Here is a 19,128-nt window from a genome sequence, read left to right on the forward strand (position 1 = left end):
AAGATAAAAGGGAGGCTGCTTTTGTTGCCAAGGTCCCTGAGGCCTTGGAGGAGTCACCTGACAAAAGATCCTACAAGATTTTCTGTTCTCAGGCTCCTTCTTCTCATAGCTGCAGGTGTAATTCCATTACAACCCCTAGACTCCATCCTGTCCAAGGCAAGATTTACCTACTCTGGGCTTAACCCTGTAATTTAGGTGTGACATCTAGGTCTCTTACTAACCAAAACCCTCTCCTAAAATATTTGTTGCAGTTATAAAAATTTGTGCATGGTTATTCCTTAGAGCTATACCTTTATTTTGATACCCTGTCTAGTATTGGCTCCTCCTTACATTCTTGCAAGTCCAGAAACTGGAGTACTGCTAGAAATTCCCACACCTTGACAGAGACAGACAGCTGGCAAATTCCCCGACGGTGACCATCTGCCTTGTTCACCTGGATTCTCTATCCCTGCGCTCTGTCACTGTTGGGGTATTAAGGAGGCCCACTGTTGGACCCCCTTGAACTGTCATTGAACTGTTATCAGTTGTTTGTCTATTTTCTCAAACCCTTCCTGAGAATCTCTGCTCCACCTGAGTGGACACGTCTAATTACAAAACCCGATTCCTCCCTGTATGTCCCACCCCATTGCATTTATTTGGTCATTTTCGGTTGTGTCATTACGCTCTGGGGTGTTATGGCTAAGAAATTTTAAAAAGCTGTCCTTCTCTGGAGAAGTGATATAATTATCTCTGACACTAGTGATGATGGACAGACTCTAAGATGACCCCAATTAATCCCACTTTCTGAGACCTCATGTTCTTGTGTAATCAATCCCATCTCCCTGAGTGTGGGTGGGACCTGTGATTTGTTCCTAAACAGGAGAATTAGGCAAAGTTGATGAGAAGTCACTTCCTTAACTATATTGCATAACACTGTCATTTCCTTCCTGCTCAAAGTCTTTCTCCGTTGCTGGTACTGAGTGAGAAGCTGTTGCATGAAGTAGCCTAAGTGGCAAAGAACTCAGAGGAGACTTCAGCCAAAAGTCAGCAAGGAACCGAGGCCCCCGTTCCAACAACCCACAAGGAACTGAATCCTGCCAACAACCACAGGAGCTCCGAAGTTGAGCCTTCCCCGGTCAAGCATCAGATGGGACCCCAGGCCCGGTCAACACCGTCACTGAGCCCTGGGAGAGACCCTTTAAGCTAACCTGTGCCAAGATTCCTGACCCACAGAGAGTGAGATAACAAATGTATATATTTTAAATTACTAAATTTGTGGTAATATGTTATGGAGCAATAAATGACTAAATTTACTAGTTATTAAAATTACAATTTCCTGGTGATTTTAAGGCTTAAACTCTTTCCCACTACACAGAAGATAATCAGTACAATCAATAGGGTAAAAGCCTAGGGTAATTTTTTAAAAAAAAAAACTGTGTTCTGGAAATCAGAAATATGCCTGATTTTAATTACCTGTATAACCTTCAGCAAATTACTTATCCTATGCCATCTGGGCCTCTTTTTCCCTATTTAATAAATAGTAAAAGGTCACAAACTGGTGGCCTATGGAATTCATGGGGTCACCAATTTTATTGTTTATCCCCTGTATTCAACTCACCGTGTTTGTTTGCCTGTTTAAACTAATTACCAACATTTAAAAGTAGGAATTACCTCACACAAAAAATAAAGATTTTCAATTCTTCTTGGAATAAAAAAGACCAGATCTCACCTTCTTGGGCCTCCCTTATCTTGAGATGAATGGCTACTGTCAATTTCTGTGGCATTTACTTTCCAGCTCAGCATAGTCACCACCAGTCTCAATTAAATCCCTGAGACTAAGTGTTGCTTCCCATTATTTAGTGTGTAAGTATATATAGCATTTCTTTAAATAACAAAAATAATACATCAAATATTTTTAGCACAAATGTGTCTTTCAAAAGTGGGAAAAGAAATCTACATAGGATTGGTCCCTAGTCCGTTTCTATTTAATTCCTGAGACATTTGGGGTTAACAAAATATGTAAAAGATCTCTATATAGAAAACACAAAACACTGAAAAAAGAAATCAAAGAGGATTTAAATAAATGGAGAACTATTCCTTGTTCATGTTGGAAGGCTCAATATTATTAAGATGTTAATTTCTCCACAACTGATCAATAGATTCAACAGAAAGCGATCAATACCACAGCAAGCTATTTTGTAGATATCAACAAACTGATTCTAGAATGTATGTGAAAAAGCAAAAGGCCTAAGATCTCCAACTTTTCCACCATCACCACCTGGCCTCAGAGAGTATATGGCAAGTTACTCCATCAAGAGAGGAACTAAATACTAAATGGCCCAAACAAGATTACTCCTATACTTGACAATTGCACTATTAAGTTTAAAAATTATTAGTTTTTCACAAAAATGTGACTGATTCATTCTATTCATGTGTTGCTCTTGTCAGATATATAACTGAATTTTAAAGGAAGAGCATAGGCATAATTTCAAACTAATCCAGATGTGATTCTTAAGATCAAACATTTCAACATGCTGCTCCCAGACATTTGGACATTTGCCCCTAACACTGTAGGGATTGGGAAGGAAACTGTGCCCTGACCTTTAATTACTTGCTTACAATTCATTATAAAGTAAATATAATTGTTTTCCTAAGACTCCATGTTTCTCGGTTCTAAGAGAAATCTTCATTCAATTCAAGAAAGAATTATTTTTCTCATTCTGAAGATAAAGTCTACATTTGACCTTCAGAGTTCTGCACTACCAGTCCCTGGGTACTCATTCCTACCCTGCCAGGAGACAGACAAACGGAGAGAAAGGAATGAGTCCTTAAGACTGCAAACCACCATATCAGTTCCTTTTCACTTTGGGGAAGAATATGTTGGCAAATATACTTCTAATTCACTTTTCACCTTGACCCATAAGGACAGATATTATCACAAAATGGACACAGTGGTATATACTCCTGAATCTCTGTGCTTCTACTAGATACTACCTTAATTAATTATATTTTGCCCTTCTGAATTTAAAGAGAAATTAACAGAATAATTCTTTGAAAATAACATAGCTAAAATTTCAAATAAAATTTGCTAGAATTATTAAAATATAGGAAAGCATAAAGAGAGCACTATGGGCTATGGTCATTAATGACCACTATTCTGTTATTCAGAGAACTCTTGTTTACTTTTTATAAATTAGAAGTGAATGCACGTAGTAAGAAAACCAAAGCAGTGCAGAAATGTATAAAGTCGAAAGGACTCTTCCTAGCCCCTACTATCTCCACAAAGTTAGCCACTGTTACCAGGTTCACATATAATTTCAGAAAGAAATAATGTATATCTTTTTTATTTAGATGCAAAGAATCATAGTAGGTATACTTTTAGGAGGTTATTTAAACATCACCAGTCCCCTTGTAAGTACATAGCATTTCTCTAGTGTAGAAGCAAAAAGAGCTTCCTTCAATTTAACAAATGTTGCAAATTAAAATGAAAAAGGAAACAGAACCACTAATGGAGACTTTAAAAATACAGAGAATTTTCTGTGTGATTCAATGAGAAAAAACACAAGAATTAAAGTGAAATTAGTGAATTTGTTGGAAAACAAATTCTTCTGAATTAAAAAGTTAACTGAGATGATTGTATGGAAAAAATTTTTCTAATCTTCAAGGAAGAGATAATTCTCATGCTACACCATGCAGATTTCCAGGACAGAATAAAAGACAGCAAATTATAAAGCAAACATAATCAGTGTGAGAATTTGACAGACTCAGCTTAACAAAAACTAATTCACTAAAAAGGAAAAAAACACAAAGTTACTGATAAATCTTATTTGTGAACTAAAAATGCAAAGATTCTCAATAAAATATTAAAAATTCTAACTCATACATATATTGAAAGAGTAAAATACTAAGACCAAGTAGGTTTTATTCAATTAATGTCAGGATGTTTTAATAGTAGGATATCTATTATCACAATTTATCATACAAACGCTACTACATTATAATCCCAGAGAAGGCAGGAACCAGGACCTTTGGAGTTTTTTGTCATTATAAATTTGGTAGTAAGGCCTGACACAAAATAGGATTTCAATAAATATTTTCCTAAATTAATAAATCAACCAATAAATTAATAAGTCAATCAGAAAAATCAAGAGAAAATATATGATTATCAATAATTGTCCAAAGTTAGTTGAAGAAATTCAACATCTATCCTTAATGAAGAAATCTTGTTATAATATGAATAACACTTCCTTTATGAGAAAGAACATCTAAGCAAATCATTACCAATATCACGCTGAACAACAAATTGTTGAACGTATTTTTCTTATTCATGGAAACAATTCAACAACGACCGTTATTTAAAAAGCATTTCTTGAATTAAGTCAAGAAACAACAGGTGTAATATTGATAACTAGTAGTAAAATTATTATTTGCATAATATTTACTTGTTTTTCCAGAAAATCTAAGAGAATTAAGTTTTAAAAATCACCTAAAAAGGATTAGCAGATGTGGTAAACTATTAACAGGAATTAGATGTTGGATACATGGATGTTCACTAAAAATGCTTTCAACTTTTCAGTATGTTTGAAATTTTTTATAGTAAAATATTGGGGAAAATATTAGAAATAATAATATATTTCAGCATAATCAGTTGGGAAGAAAAACATGGTTGAGTAACTATACTATAACCATAAGAACAACTTTGGAAAATAATAGATGAATGATCATATCTAACTGATAAAAATAATATAAAATATCTTAGAAAAAGCATAACAAAAAATGATAACATGAAAAATTACAACTTCCGCTTTTAACTAACTCAGCTGAGGACTGAGAAGTAAGACATTCATGAACTTCCTTCAGGACTAAATTTAACCCCTATAAATTTCATGAATCTAATTTAGGAAAAAAAAAAAAGCAAGTATGGTAACCCACTAGCAGGAAATTACCCTGGTCTTTGGACAGCAAAAAGACTGTGAAATATATTTGATTATTTAAAATACAATTACAAGATAATCTGATTAGATGAAAACAGTATTTCATAAACACTGTTATACATGGGAACAGAATGTGCCTTGATTTTTGTCAGGCTCTATGAAGGGTGACTCCTATTATTTTGTCAATTCAGTTTTGTTTGGCTTACAGGCGACTTGACAACGGGAAGTACACCCGAAGCACACAGAACGCTCAGAGAACTTGATATGCTTTTGCTTTTAGCTTTTTTGTTTTTGCTTTTAGCTGTTGAATATGCAGCTAGCTCATATCCAGATGAAACATCTTTGTAATCATTAATTATATTCCCGTATTTTTTATTGATGGAGACCTGAACAGCTCAACAGCCAGCACTCTCCAAAGATGAAGTGGGCGAACAGTAGCTGGGCCGCGGTGGGTGAAGGGGGGCGGGCGCGGGGCTGCCCTCCGGCACAGGCCGCTCTGGCCCAGGGGCAGCGTTTATCTGAGACTATGCTGTAGTGTTATTGCTGGCAGAACACCGCCGAGGGTATATAACTGTGCTTGTGATGAATAAACCTGCTGTAATTTAATGTGCTCGTTAATGAATCCGAGGAGGTGATAGAGGAGGTGACACGTTGCAGCTGCTGGCTTTTCTCACACTGCTCTGTCCATGCAGCAGGACTATTTCCACTCCCCGAGCACCATCCTCTCTCTTCATCTTGCGAGCTCGCAGTTCAGTCGGCCTGAACACTCTTCCTCCATCCCTCTCCCTTTCCTTTGCTTTCCCCAGCCTGTCATTCCCGCTCAGATCTCAGCACAGGGGTAACACTGTCTCCGGAAATCTCCCCTCCACCCCCCCTCTGTGATAGGTGCCCCTCCTGTGAGCTCCTGGAGAAGCCTGTCTTGTCGCTTTCATCACTTCTGTATTTGCCTGTTTGTATGTGTATTTTTCTCCTCTAGGCTGAGAAGTTTCAGAGGACTGTTTTGCCTTGTCCATTGTTTTATGTCCAGGAACTAGGGTGCTGCAAATAATTGCATCGCACTTTGTGCCATTGTATAAACCATTAGGTGAACGGCGCCCCCTAGAGATGCGCAGTATGAAGCCTGTGCCAGGTCTGCAGTAATTCTGTCAGGTAAGCCTTAATAAATACTCTTGGTAGGATGAATGAATATTAACCAAATATTCCCTAAAATTTTCCCTAGTTCTAAAATTCTAAGACTAGTCATGAAATTTGCAAAAATAGATCCCAGTATAAATTCCAAAAGCTGCCAAATTACATCCACAATCTTACACACATGAAGAAATAATATTCCATTAAGAATTTATAGGCATACACAGTTTTAATAAACAATCATGTAAAATACAAGTTATAGCAATAGAAATAGTGAAAGATACTTATTAAAGAACTTAATATAAGATGCATGTGATTGTATATAGAATAAATACATTTTGAAAAATAAGGCTGATATATTTATAATTACATATATACTTAAAATTTTATATCACTATGGACTTGTGGGTTCTTTTTTATTAAGTTGCTGATATTTTTATTGAAACTATTCTTTCAGTATTTCAATTGTCCAAATTTGCCCAGTGGAAGTGCTTTCCTGAACCTTTTGACATTTCCATATCAGTTTTGGAGGCCTTCTTACTTTCTGGTGTAGCAAAATACTTCAGGCACAGTTTACACTTCCCTCAGACCCCATATCTATAATTTCTGCAAGGAGCCCTAGTCCCTTCCATTTAGAAACCAAAGTCTGGGCTCTGAGTATCTCAATGCCACCAAGGGTTCATTGCTTCTAGGCCCTCTAGGTGCACAGAACACACATGTAATATACATACTGACACATCTAGGGAGATACACCCCCTCTCATTTTCTGGTTCCATATTTCATTTCCCTCCTCCACAGTGAGAATACTGGTTTCCAAGGGCAATATATTTAGTTTTTTGATTAATTTTATAATATCATTCTATGGTGTCTCTTTGCCTTCTACCCTATTTTCACCCACTGCTTGTAGATAATTTACTTATGGTCCATAAGACTGAGATTTATAGGGATGGTTAAATTAGGAATACAGATAAAATGATGGATTGTAATTTGTAAAGTAATACATAGGGCATCTCATGTTCTTATGGAGTTAATACAAAGGAGTACATTTCAGGTATGATGTTTTATATTTTAAAGCATAAATATATTTAGGACTTACTTGGATATTGGTTTTAATGTTTTATAAATAAAATTTTCTTTAAATATGTTATTCAAATGGAACCTTTTTTATGAACCTCACACCAATGATGGTAGTCAATTAGTAAATGATGATATCTGTGTTCAGTCATTCTACAGAGTATCCCCCCAAAATGTATACACACTTTGAATAATTACAAACACAATGTTTATTAAAATGCATTTCATTTTCAAAATGTAAAGAAATCAGCAATTAAAGTGTGTATACATTTTTTGGGACACCCTGTATATACAGTCATTTTGACTAAGTATCATTTGAAAAGTAGAGGCTACTATATTGATAGAAAAGTACTGTAATCTGGTCAGAAAATTAATTTTCCAGAAGAAAAACTTAAATAGCTACTGTCAATGAGCTCTAAATATGAAGTCAGAAGACTCGATTTTTAGTCTTAACTCTGACTTAATAGTTGTTGGACTTGGGCAAGAAACTTCACCCCTCTAAGCCTCAGCTTTCTTATCTGCAAAATAAATACAAGGGTGGGGAAAGGAAGTGGAATAACCTTTTTTTAGTCTAACAATTCATGATTTTTATAATGCTATAAGTTGTAACCAAAAAATGTTTATTTTTCAATGATTCTCAAACTTTTTGTTCAAATAATTCACTTTGAGTCACTCATTCTATGCCACTATCAGCCCTTATAGCATACTCAGCTGGGGCCCGGAAATGTCCATTTTTAATAAATTAGTGTCCCGGGTGATACGACTGCAGAGATCCATGGAGCATACTTTGAAAACCCTTGGCCTGCATATTCATGTATGTGACTGGCCTCGAGTTGAAAAGACCTTAATATTGAAGAAAGAACTTGGTTGCTTCTGTGGCATGATTCCAGTAGCTCTGAACATGTTTCTTTGCTTAAAGAAAATACTTCTCACATCAAATTTGATTAACTATTATTTTCAGAATAAAGGCAATCCTTTGGAAAAAGCCTAATCCACAGTAAAATTGCTTCAAGTCATTTCAATTTTAATATAAATAATTTGTCAAGTTATGCAATTTTGTAGCTCGGAGGGATATTAGTGAATTAATTCAAAGCCCCAATTATACAATCCTATTTGAGAAGCAAAGTGCTAAATTCACGGTCTGACAATGAAAGTGGAGTAGAATTTGAGCCTGAAGTCAGCTCTCTTTGCTCAAAGTTTCATGTCATGTTCATGAAACCTCAGAACCTGTCTTTTCTTGGAGAGGTCCCTCATAAGAAAGAAGTATGGTAAACTGAACAATGCCTTCCAAAGCCATGCAGATACTTCCCAAACCCTGGAATCTGCGAATGTTACTTTCCTTGGTAAAGGGGGCTCTGAATGTGTGGTTGAGTTAAAGATCTTGAGGTGGGGAGATTACCTAGGTGGGTCCAATGTGGTAATCACAAGGGTCCTTTAAAAAAAGGAGGCAGGAAGGTCTGACAGAGAGGGCTGAGTGCTGAAGCCGAGGGAGAAGGGGTGAGGAACCCAGGAACAAAAACAGCTTCCAGACGCTGAGAAAGGCAGGGAAACAGTCTCCCCGGAGAATCCAGAAGGAATCAGCTATGCCATTAGCTTCATTTTATCCCCATAAAACTCCTTTTGGGTTTCTGAGCTCTAGAATTGCCAGATAATAAGCTCGAGTTGTTTTAAGCCACTACGTATACCGTCATTTGTTATAGCATCGAAAGAAACTAATACAGGAGGTTGGAGGAAACCTAGAGCACTGGAAGCCAGTAAGCAGAAAACTGAGAAGAGGAACCAGGATGGTGGGTGCTTGACCAAAGTGACTCATTTGATGAACATGGGTGGAGCTCACGGCCCCATTCAGAGCTTTAGGAGGAACAGAGCTTCTAATCAAACAGTTTGTAACCTAATTCTTTAAATGAATGGGAAACTTTATCTGTTTTATCCATGAAGCTCGAGTGAATGTTAAACACACACAGGTGACACTTGTGACTCACCAACTAGAGGACACAGCCAGTCTTCCAGCTGGGCTAATGGGTCTGCACAGATACTGTAACGCTCCGCTTTCATTCTCCTTGTCAACGCGGGAACTCATCTGGAGGTCAGACAGCCTGTAATCCAAACAGATTAAAATTGACTGGCCTGTGGGAACTACCTCCCCAACCATAATCAGATTCCCCCATGTGAAAACTAAGTTAGGACCAATAATTAATTTATAATGTCACCTAGGAAAAACCCTTTCTTAAAAGGTTATTTCCAAAAGAATCTCTTATCAAGTTGAACCATTAGACTAGGCCTACTCTCTAGACTTACTACATTCAGGATCCCTCCCTTTAGAGCAAGAGATGTAATTGGCAAAGCACAGAATCAGATAGATCCGAATTCAAATTTTTGCCTCTCATTTGCTGGGTAACTGTGGGCTAGTTATTTGGTCTCTATGAGTCTGTTTCCTCATCGAAAGAATGGAAGTAAGAGCACAACCTGTTCTATTAGGGCCATGGAAAGATAACATGGGATACAGTATAGAAAGTATGCTTAGCTCAGTTGCTATTATATTTGGCCACCCTCTAAAGCAGGGCTGGGGAATCTTTTTTCTGCCAAGGGCCATTTGGATATTTATAACATCATTCGTGTGCCATACAAAATTTTTAACTTAAAAATTAGCTATGAAAAAAGCTCCTAGATTTATTGAATTTTGAGTCTGGCCTGCAGTTGCCTTGGCAGGGCCAGACCAAATGATTTCAAGGGCCGGATATGGCCAGTAGGCTGGACATTCCCCACTCCTGCTCTAAAGGATTCAAAATGAATGTTCTGTGTCTTTGAGCCCTTTCTGCTCTGTATCTGTGGTTTTCGATCGGCCTGGTGGATTCCTAGAGTTTCTGCGGCATAGTCTCAGGGACTTCCCTGTGCGGAAGGATGGAACCTGTGGGACGCTGGGTCCCCTGCACCACCTTCTACTAGAGCTGTGCACTTAGTCCAATAGCAAGGCTAAGCAACATTTCTACACACAAAGGGGGATCTCCCTCTGCAATTTCCAAATCCTCTTTCCCATCACGCGCAGAGCACATCACCTTCTCCCCATTCCTGGTGGAGGTTTGCAGAGTCCCAAAGAGGAACAGTTCGCAAGGGCTTCCTGGCTTTTGTGATAGAAGCCTAAGCCCTCAGCTGAACGGGGGGTGAGGTAAGGATGTGGAGAGAGTCCAAGGAGAAGGTCAGCGGGAAGCGGCAGAGCTTGGCAGTACCAGGAGGGAAAGAAGGACTGTCCTGTGGCTACAGCGATTCTACCCACACCCGGAGGAGATGAGCAAGATCTGAAAGTCCTGGCCTGGAGTCCGAACAATAGACCCTGGCAGGGGAGCGGATGATACCCCATGATGGCTCTGTGAGGTGTGGGCTATCAGTGTGTAACTTGATCACAAGTCTCTTCACCAACTAGACAATGCAAGTCCTTATTTTGATTGTATTATGTAACACAACTTATAATTCCAGGTTGTGTTACCAAATCAGCGTGGTCAAAGTTGGTGCCCAGTTCTCTGTTTTACCTTCTTTTATCCACCAAACCATGGTGTTCCATACAGGAACAGATTGCTGCCTCGATAATATGTACTCAGCACTTTAAATGCCTGATCTCATCTAAATGTGACAACAAGCCTTAGAGAAAGGTAGTTTTGTGGGGTGGTAGTTGAGATTCATGGCCAAGATCATGGAACTTAGGGAGTTGCAGAGCCATGGTTTGAACCCAAGTCTGACTTCTGTGCCAGGCTCTCTGCATTAAATTATGCTGCTCTAAGGCAGTGATCGCAACCTGTGGATCCAGACCCAGAGGCCCATCAAGTTATGAAAAGGGATCTGCAAATCCACATATGCCTTATCTTTAGGCCAGATACATAACATAACCTATTTTCAAATGTATGTAGTGCTGATGCACTTGATAAAGGACAGACTCAATTATATAAGTGTGAATTTAAATAACCTGGACAACTAAACCATTTTAGGTACTATGTCCAAACTATACAGCAGGTGCATATGTAGGGCCCAACTTGGAAGCCAGGTAGGGATTCTTGGGGACAGAGGGAGGTAAGTGGAATATACAGAGAGTAGAATCCCAGCCCAGGAAAGAACAGTCAGGAGGAGTCAGGCAGATGAAGCCCTCAAGGCCGTCTGCTGTACTAAGCAGAGAAAAGGTGTACAAGGTGTAGATAAGGAACTAAGGCCATGTGGATGGTGGTTAAGAGCATGACCTCCGGAATAATCAGAATGGAGTCTCAGTTTTGCCACTTGCTTTGTGACCCTGGGAAACTGAACTTGTTAATGAGGGCCATCTAGGATAGAACTCATAATTCCATCATGTTGCCAAATCTGCCCCAGGATCCAGTGCACTGAGGTCAAAGTTTATGCTTTGTTTTACTTTCAAATGAACCTTCCTCTTGTGAGGTGCACAGGGATGTTTTGAGCACTACGTGAGTTAATATGTGTAAAGCACCTAGCACAGTACCTGGCAAATCTTGCTCTAATGCCTTGGTGTGAGGTTTAAGTGAGATGAGGCAGAGCGCCAAAAACCTTAAGTGGTCAGCAAAATGCCAGTTAGGTCTTTGGTTAAGTTCTGTTTTCTTTCTCTCCCCGGGACCCAGTGGTGCTTTGTGTCCAAGCCTGCCTTGGGACAGCAGAGGTAAATAGAAGAGATATGTATGCGGATAGAGAGAAAAAGCTGCCAAAAATCCTTCATCTTCTACTCCTTAAGAGAAGACTGGAGGCAAGTCTCCTGTAGAATATCTATAAAATGTGACATAACATTTAAAACAACAGCAAACAACATACTAATAGCCATAAGAAGGAGCAGTGGGTAGAGAAAATCAGCACTTAAAAATATATAGAAAAATTAATATAAAAAAGCAGGACTGAATTATAAAAAAGCACAGAGCGCTTCATTGTGTGGTCATAAGAAATAACCAACAATGAGGCCTCTAGGACTCTAAGGAAATAGTTTACACTAGGAGAGTTCTGATTCAGAGAACAAAGCAGCAGAGCATGCAAAAATCTTAGAAAGATCTCAGTCTTATAATGGTCTAAATATGTTTTTATAAAATTTTTGGCACTTAAAGTATTTCCTTAAAATTCTCTATGAAGCAGCTCTTTCTCCAGCAAAGCTAGATTGTGAAATGTTACTGTACTTAACCTTTAAGGAATCACATTACTTGTTCCTTTTCTGATTAAAAAAATGCGAAAGTATTTTTTCTCAATTCTCAGCCAATTTTTTCTGCCTTTTGGGCTCACAGGACGGCAGGGGACTGTCTAGGGACAGGTAAAGCAGCCAACACATGTTGAAACAAATAGGAGAATCCTTTCTTCCACCTTCACCTGTCCACACCAGGGGGTCTTTGAAAAACTCTGCAATAGTGCAGACCCACTCTAAGGTAAAACGGTCAGCTTGGATCCATCCCAGTCATCTCCAGATCAGATTGCAAATACCTCAGGCCTGGTAGGTATGATCACCTATTCTGAGAGGAAGACCTGGAGCATGGGAATTGAGGAGGCAGGGGAAGCAAAGCGTGTCACAAAGGAACAGGGTAGCCACAAAGGAACCGGGTAGCCACAAAGGAACCGGGTAGCCACACAGATATCACCCATGTGCTAGGGTGTGGGCAGGAAAGCCTATACAGTCAGTTCAGCAAGCTTTCTTTAGGGAAAGGAAAGGGCAGCCACAAAAAAAGACAAAAAAACAAAAACAACTCAAAAAAAACACACCAAAAAACCCCAAAATGCTACTAGATTTTTTTTTTCTTGAGCAGCATGGTAATTGGCAGACAGAATGATTAGCTGAAATGAGAACTGAGTTTATTCAAGCCTCCCCCATTATATACAGATATAGATTGGTTACTTAACCTCTCAATACCTCAGTTTTTCATCTGTACAATTAGGCAAAAATATCTACAATAAGGAAAATTCTTTAGGTTGTAAGTGAAAAAAAAATCTATTGCTATGGACTGAATGTTTGTCTCCTCCCCAAGTTCATATGTTAAAACCTTACTCCCCAGTGCGACGGTGTTAGGAGGTGGGGCCTTGGGGAGGTAATTTATGATTACAGAAGGTCATTCGGGTGGAGCCCTTGGGTATGATATTAGTGCCCTTGTAAGAGTCACCCGGAGCTTGCCTCTCCCCCCGCTCTCTGCCATGTGGTGGCACAAGAAGGCAGCAGTCTGCAGCCTGGAACGGGGCTGTCACCAGAACTCAGCCAGGCTGGCCCCCTGATCTGTTCTCCAGCTTCCAGAACTGTGAGAAATCTGTTGTTTATAAGCCACCCAGTCTATGGCACTTTGTCATAGCAGCCTGAAGAAACTAAGACACCCATCTAAACTACCTTAAGGGAAAAGAAATTCAGTATCTGCCCATGAAACGCAGGTCAAGCCTGGCTGGATCCAGGGCTTGAACCCACCGAGCAATTCTTACCTTTTTGTTTCATTTATGTTCACCTCAACATTTTGACTTCATTCTACCCTGCTCCAAATTTACATCCCTCTCGTAACACGACCCCAGAAGCGAGAGGACATTTTTCTTTACATCCTTTTCAGCGGCAGGTGCAGGGAGCACGCTGCAGGGCCCGCTGGAGCCACGTGCAATCTCTGAACCGTTCACGGTGAACAGGCCGGTGAGGGTGGTGATTCTGACTGCCCGGGCTCTGTGGCAAGAGGGCAGCAGGAACCGTCACTAACGAATCCTGTGATCAGGGCAGAGATTTCCCTACGGAAGCTGGAAGGCAGCCGTTGGTATCAGAGGAAGGAACATAGGAAAAAGCACTGAGCAGAGAAAACTAGAGGAATCACAGGCCTCCACGGTCCCTTTCTCAGGATGGTAATATGAGGGTGAAAATAAGGGGGAAATACTTTCTAAACCATCAAACTATTCAAATGTTCCTTATTCAATTTATAAACACACTATATCTACATTCAAAAACCATAAAGATATACTCAGGGTAACATAAAGAGAAAAAACATTAGGAGACAGTTTTTAGGTTTTGCCACAGTGCCTGACTGTGGTGATGGGTTTCTGGGTCTCAATACATCTTGAGATTTGGGGTCTGAAGTGTCACAGTCCTTGTTCAGGTTTGACTAAGGGAAGAATTCCTTCTGAGAGAAGGTCGAAAAAGAATATGATAGATGACAGACATCCTTCAGCGAAGCAACGCAATAAGCGGAGGCACCAATCCGCAGTCACGGTTACGGATGCGGCCTTCCCCGCAGGACACACAAGCCCGCGCAGGTTTCATCCGGCCAGCCGATCCGAGGCAATTATTCATGTCTGTTCTCGGCACAGCAACAACACCAGATTTCCTCCTTAGGCTACACATGTACTGATGCATTTTTCTGTGGGAATTTTAGCTCATTGTTGTGACGTCTGCATGTGCCATAGGAGAAACCTTAAGAGAATCAAACTATTCGGATTGTTTCTCTGCGCCCTTCAGTCTTCTCCACGGCTGCGAAGGCCTTCCTAAATCCTTACATGGCACTCCAAGGCACACCATGTCAGCTTTGGGGTCGTTAAAAAATCTGTGAAATTGCCTTTGCTCTAAATGCATGAAAAGATACCGGTAGTGAGAGAAAAGGATAGTTCACATTCTGAAATTCAGATTTTTCCCATTTAATTAAAAGATTTTGACTGATTCAGCTCTTCAGTTTTTCCTAAGACACAACCATGAGAATAAATACCCATTCAACCTCCAATCTCAGAAAGAAAATACTGTGAAACAATAAAGATATTGAGGAATTTTTTAAGAAAAAAACATATTCAGATCCCTGACTTGTACTTAAAGGTATAAAGAGGAGGACTGAAAAATTCTGAAAACTTTCTCACATTTAAATTCTCCTACAGACCTATGATCTAAGACAGTGGTTTGACCCACAATATCTATAGGAAGCACAAGCTAATTACCAAGAGTTGTTAGAGGTTTCAATAATCTTTTTTCAGCAATTGATGGAATAAGTGATAAAATTCAGGAACATAAATACTTAAAAAAGCACTATCAATCAACTGACCTCATTGACATTTACGGGACAATCTACTTAAGAACTGCAAAATAAAATTATTTTCAAGTGCATTTGAACATTTACCAAGTTCGATCATATGCTGGGTTATAAAACATGTCTCAGTAAATTTAAAAGAATTAAAATTTTACAGAATGTGTTTTCTTATACAATAGTATTTAGCTGGACATTAATTTTTAAAATCTAGGATCATAGCAAAATTGCCTGATACAAAGACTCCTAAAAATAAGAAAAAAAAGCAACCCAATTTAAAAATGGGCAAAGGTCTGAATAAATATCTCACCAAAGAAGATATACAGATGGCAAATGAGTAGATGAAAAGAAGTTCCATATCACATGTTATTAGGGAACTGCAAATAAAAGCAATAAGAAGACATCACTGCGTATCTATAGGAATGGCTAAAATAAAAACTGACAACACCAAATGCTGAAGAAGCAGCAGAGCAAGAAGTACTCTCATTCATTGCTGGTGAGAATGAAAAATGACCCAGCCACTTTGGAAGACAGTATTTTCCAAAACTAAACGTAGTCTTAACATATGAGCCAGTATTTGTATATTCCTAGGTATTTACCCAACTTATTTCAAAACATATATCCACACAAAAACCTACATGTAAAATGTTTATAGCAGCTTTATTTATAATTGTTCAAAACAGGAAGCAACCAAGATGGATAAACAGATCTGGTACATCCATACAAAGTAGTAATATTCAGCAATAAAAGGAAATGAGCTATCAACCCATAAAAAGATGAGAAGAAACTTTAAATGCATGTTACTAATTGAAAGAATCTAGTCTTAAAAAGCTACACACTATATGATTCCAACATTCTGGCAAAGGCAAAACCATGAAGTCAAGAAAAAGATAAGTGGTTGTCGGGTGTTGGAGTAGAGAGGGAGGGATGGACGGGTAAAGCACAAGGGATTTTTAGGGCAGTGAAACTATTCATTATGATACTAAAATGGTGGCTACATATCATTATAACTTTGTCAAAACTCATAGAATATACAACACAAAGAATGAACCCTAATGTAAACTATAGATTTCGTTAATAATAATGTACCAAAATTGGTTAAGTTATAACAAATATACCACACTAATATGTTAATAACATTGGAAACTTTAAGCAAGGGAGAGAGGGAGTATATGGGACCTTGTGCTATTTGCTCAATTTTCTGTAAACCTAATATTGTTATAGAAAGAGTCTATAACACTTTTTTGTCTATAAAAATCTATAATTTTTAAATTTTTTAATTAAAAAAAAACTTCCAAAAATGGGTCAACAAGAAAATGATAAGGGAAATTAGAAAGTATTCTAAACTAAATGAAAATAGATACAAATTTCAAGATTTGTGAGATTCAACTAAAGCAAGGCTTAGAGGGAAATTTACAGCTTCAAACCCTTATTCAAGAAAAAGAAAGTCTAAAATCAATTATCTAAGCTTCTATCTTAAAAGGCTAAAAGTGCTAATTAAACACAAGGTAGAATAGAGATAAAATAAAGATACAAATAAAAAAATTAAAACATATAATGAAAAAAATCAATGAAATAAAAATTATTTTTTCAAAAAATAAACCTCTAGATAGACTGATCAAAAATAAAAGAGGAGACATTGCTATGGATCCTACAGAATCATACAAACAAAAATGGACTATATTATAAATAATTTTATATCAATGCATTTGTCAAAATCCATAAAATAAGCAAATTCCATGGAAGACTCAAAACTTACACAAAAGAAACTGACAATCTAAATAGTCCCATGCCTATTAAAAAAATTAAATGTGTAAATAAAAACCTATTTTTATCCCCAGGTAGGCTTCACTAGTATATTCTATCAAACAAACATAGAAGATCTTATATAAATTGTTTCAGAAAATAGATAAAAAGAAAAATATTCCCAACTCTTTTTTCATAGCTAGAATTCCCTTGATAGCAAAATCGGAATATAAATATATGCAACAAGTCCTGCTGTTTGCTAAATGGGTGACATTGAGCAAGTTGCTTTATCTCTCTGGCTTTCTATTTTCTCATCCATGACCATTCGGTAGAATATTCTGGCTTGGAATCTGGCATCCTGGAGAAGAGCCTGGAGCAGAGACCAGCATCTGGCTCATTTCCTGCCCAGGTCTTCAGTAGAGATGCTCCCAGTGGCAGATATCTCACGTCTTCCCACCTCCAAATAATAGCAACTAAATGTGAATCAGTTATGGTTCTTTCCTTCTGGGTTTTCTTTTTACAAAATAGCTAAATTCCAAACAGTCAAACTCGGGAGAGCAAGGGTGACCCTGTTGGAAGATGCAGGCCTGCATTATAGAGGAGAGGGAATGGACTGAGACGATCTAGGCTATACCACCCCAGCCATGTCTGTCTGTCTGTCTCTGTCTCTCTCATTAAATAACTATTGCTTATTGATTTTCCTCTTAGGCCTTATGGTTGTGGCAAGAAACTTTTGAGAACTGCTTCATCAATGATCCTTAAGAACCCCTCCCTCTAATAAATACTGAGAGCCTACTATGTGCCAGATGATGAGGCAAGCAAAATCAAACATGCCATTTGTCCTCATGGAGTGGATGGTCCAGTCTAAAGCATTACAGACTGGATTAAACACCAACAACTAGTTCCTGAGTGACTCTATATGCTCACTATTATTACCCCTATTTTATAGCTGAGGCAGCCGAGTATTAGAGTAAATAACTTGCTGAAGTTGGGAAAACTAGAAAGGAGAAGAGCTAGCATTTGAGCCTGGGTCTGTCCTACTCCAAAGCCCAATCTATTTCCACTCTGCCATGCTGTTTAATTAAGAAAGAGTTTAACATGATTCTGATACATTTTTTATCTCACTAGCAGAGTAATTGGTTTGTATTTTATCACAGCTAACAGTGTATTACTATATTTATTGCTTGTCAAACTTTTGAATGACTAATTTTGGATGTGAAGTTTATATTAGAATTCATTTAAAATTCTGCTAGATTGTATGAAATGCAAAAATCCTTAAAATATTTATTCCTTAATTATGAAATGGAAATTAACTTAATAGAGTGTCCTTGACCTCACCCAGAAACCTAGTAAGTGAACCCCTCTGTAAAGGTTTGTACAGAGGCTATTAGGGGTTTGGGTTTATTTGAGGCTGGGGGTAGTAAAGGGGTCTGAGTATACTTGGGCTATGAAAGTCAAGTCCTAACCTAAATCTCCACACTGCAAAGGGAACTTCTGAGTGAATTTCTGACGTCAGATGATAAGGCTGATAGACATACACAAAAATGGCATTCTTCCTTACTAATAATTCTAATACTCTGTCTTTTCGTGACATCAGCAGGTCCCTGCAGGAAGAGGTAACAGGGTATGATGCATCAAGTCCAAATTCTTGATTCAGAATCTGAAACCCCTGGCAATATGCCCCAACTCTACATTTTCTTGTCTCACCATCTGCCACTGATCCCTTTCTCTCCCCACCTATACTTCAGCTACGACAGAAAGCAAACCAGTTAGTAAATAATCCTCAAAGCCTCCAAACACTTTTCCATGAAAGACCTATCTCCTCCTTTTAGAAGCCTGTAAGGCTCAACTACCTTCTCGTTAGAAAATCCTATTCCCATGGGAATTGGTCTATCCTTCAACTCAGTTTTCAAAGAATGTATACACTCTTTGTAACCTACTCATCACTGGTCTTTATCAGGGCACAGGGCATGGGGGAAGGAGCCTGGACCGTGTCCTTTCTTTTTAGATTCCTAGTGCCTAGTGCAACAATGACCCCAAATAGGCACTGAGTTGTGAATACATGAATTAATGTGTATGGAATGGAAATCAAGCCAAGAATCAAAGCTCCACTAGGCCCTGGCCAGGTGGCTCGGTTGGTTAAAGCATCCTCCCATGCATCAAAAGGTTGTGGATTCAATTCCCCATCAGGGCACATATTTAGGTTGCTGGTTGGGTCCCCAGTTGGAGCATGTATGAAAGGCAACTGATCAATATTTCTCTCTCACATC

The 19,128-nt window shown here is 38.5% G+C and overlaps 1 protein-coding gene across 1 annotated transcript in view; it reads right to left on the reverse strand.

Moving 5' to 3' along the window:
* KCNN2 (potassium calcium-activated channel subfamily N member 2) overlaps window positions 1-19,128 on the reverse strand; it is a 316,290-nt gene that overhangs the window by 282,987 nt on the left and 14,175 nt on the right. The window contains exon 2 of the mRNA XM_081133858.1: window positions 9,098-9,211. The gene's annotated coding sequence lies outside the window, so the exon portion shown is untranslated. The remainder of the gene's footprint in view (window positions 1-9,097; window positions 9,212-19,128) is intronic.

Source organism: Miniopterus schreibersii (assembly GCF_964146895.1).
Source record: "Miniopterus schreibersii genome assembly, chromosome: 3".
Classification (NCBI taxonomy): Eukaryota; Metazoa; Chordata; class Mammalia; order Chiroptera; family Miniopteridae; genus Miniopterus; species Miniopterus schreibersii.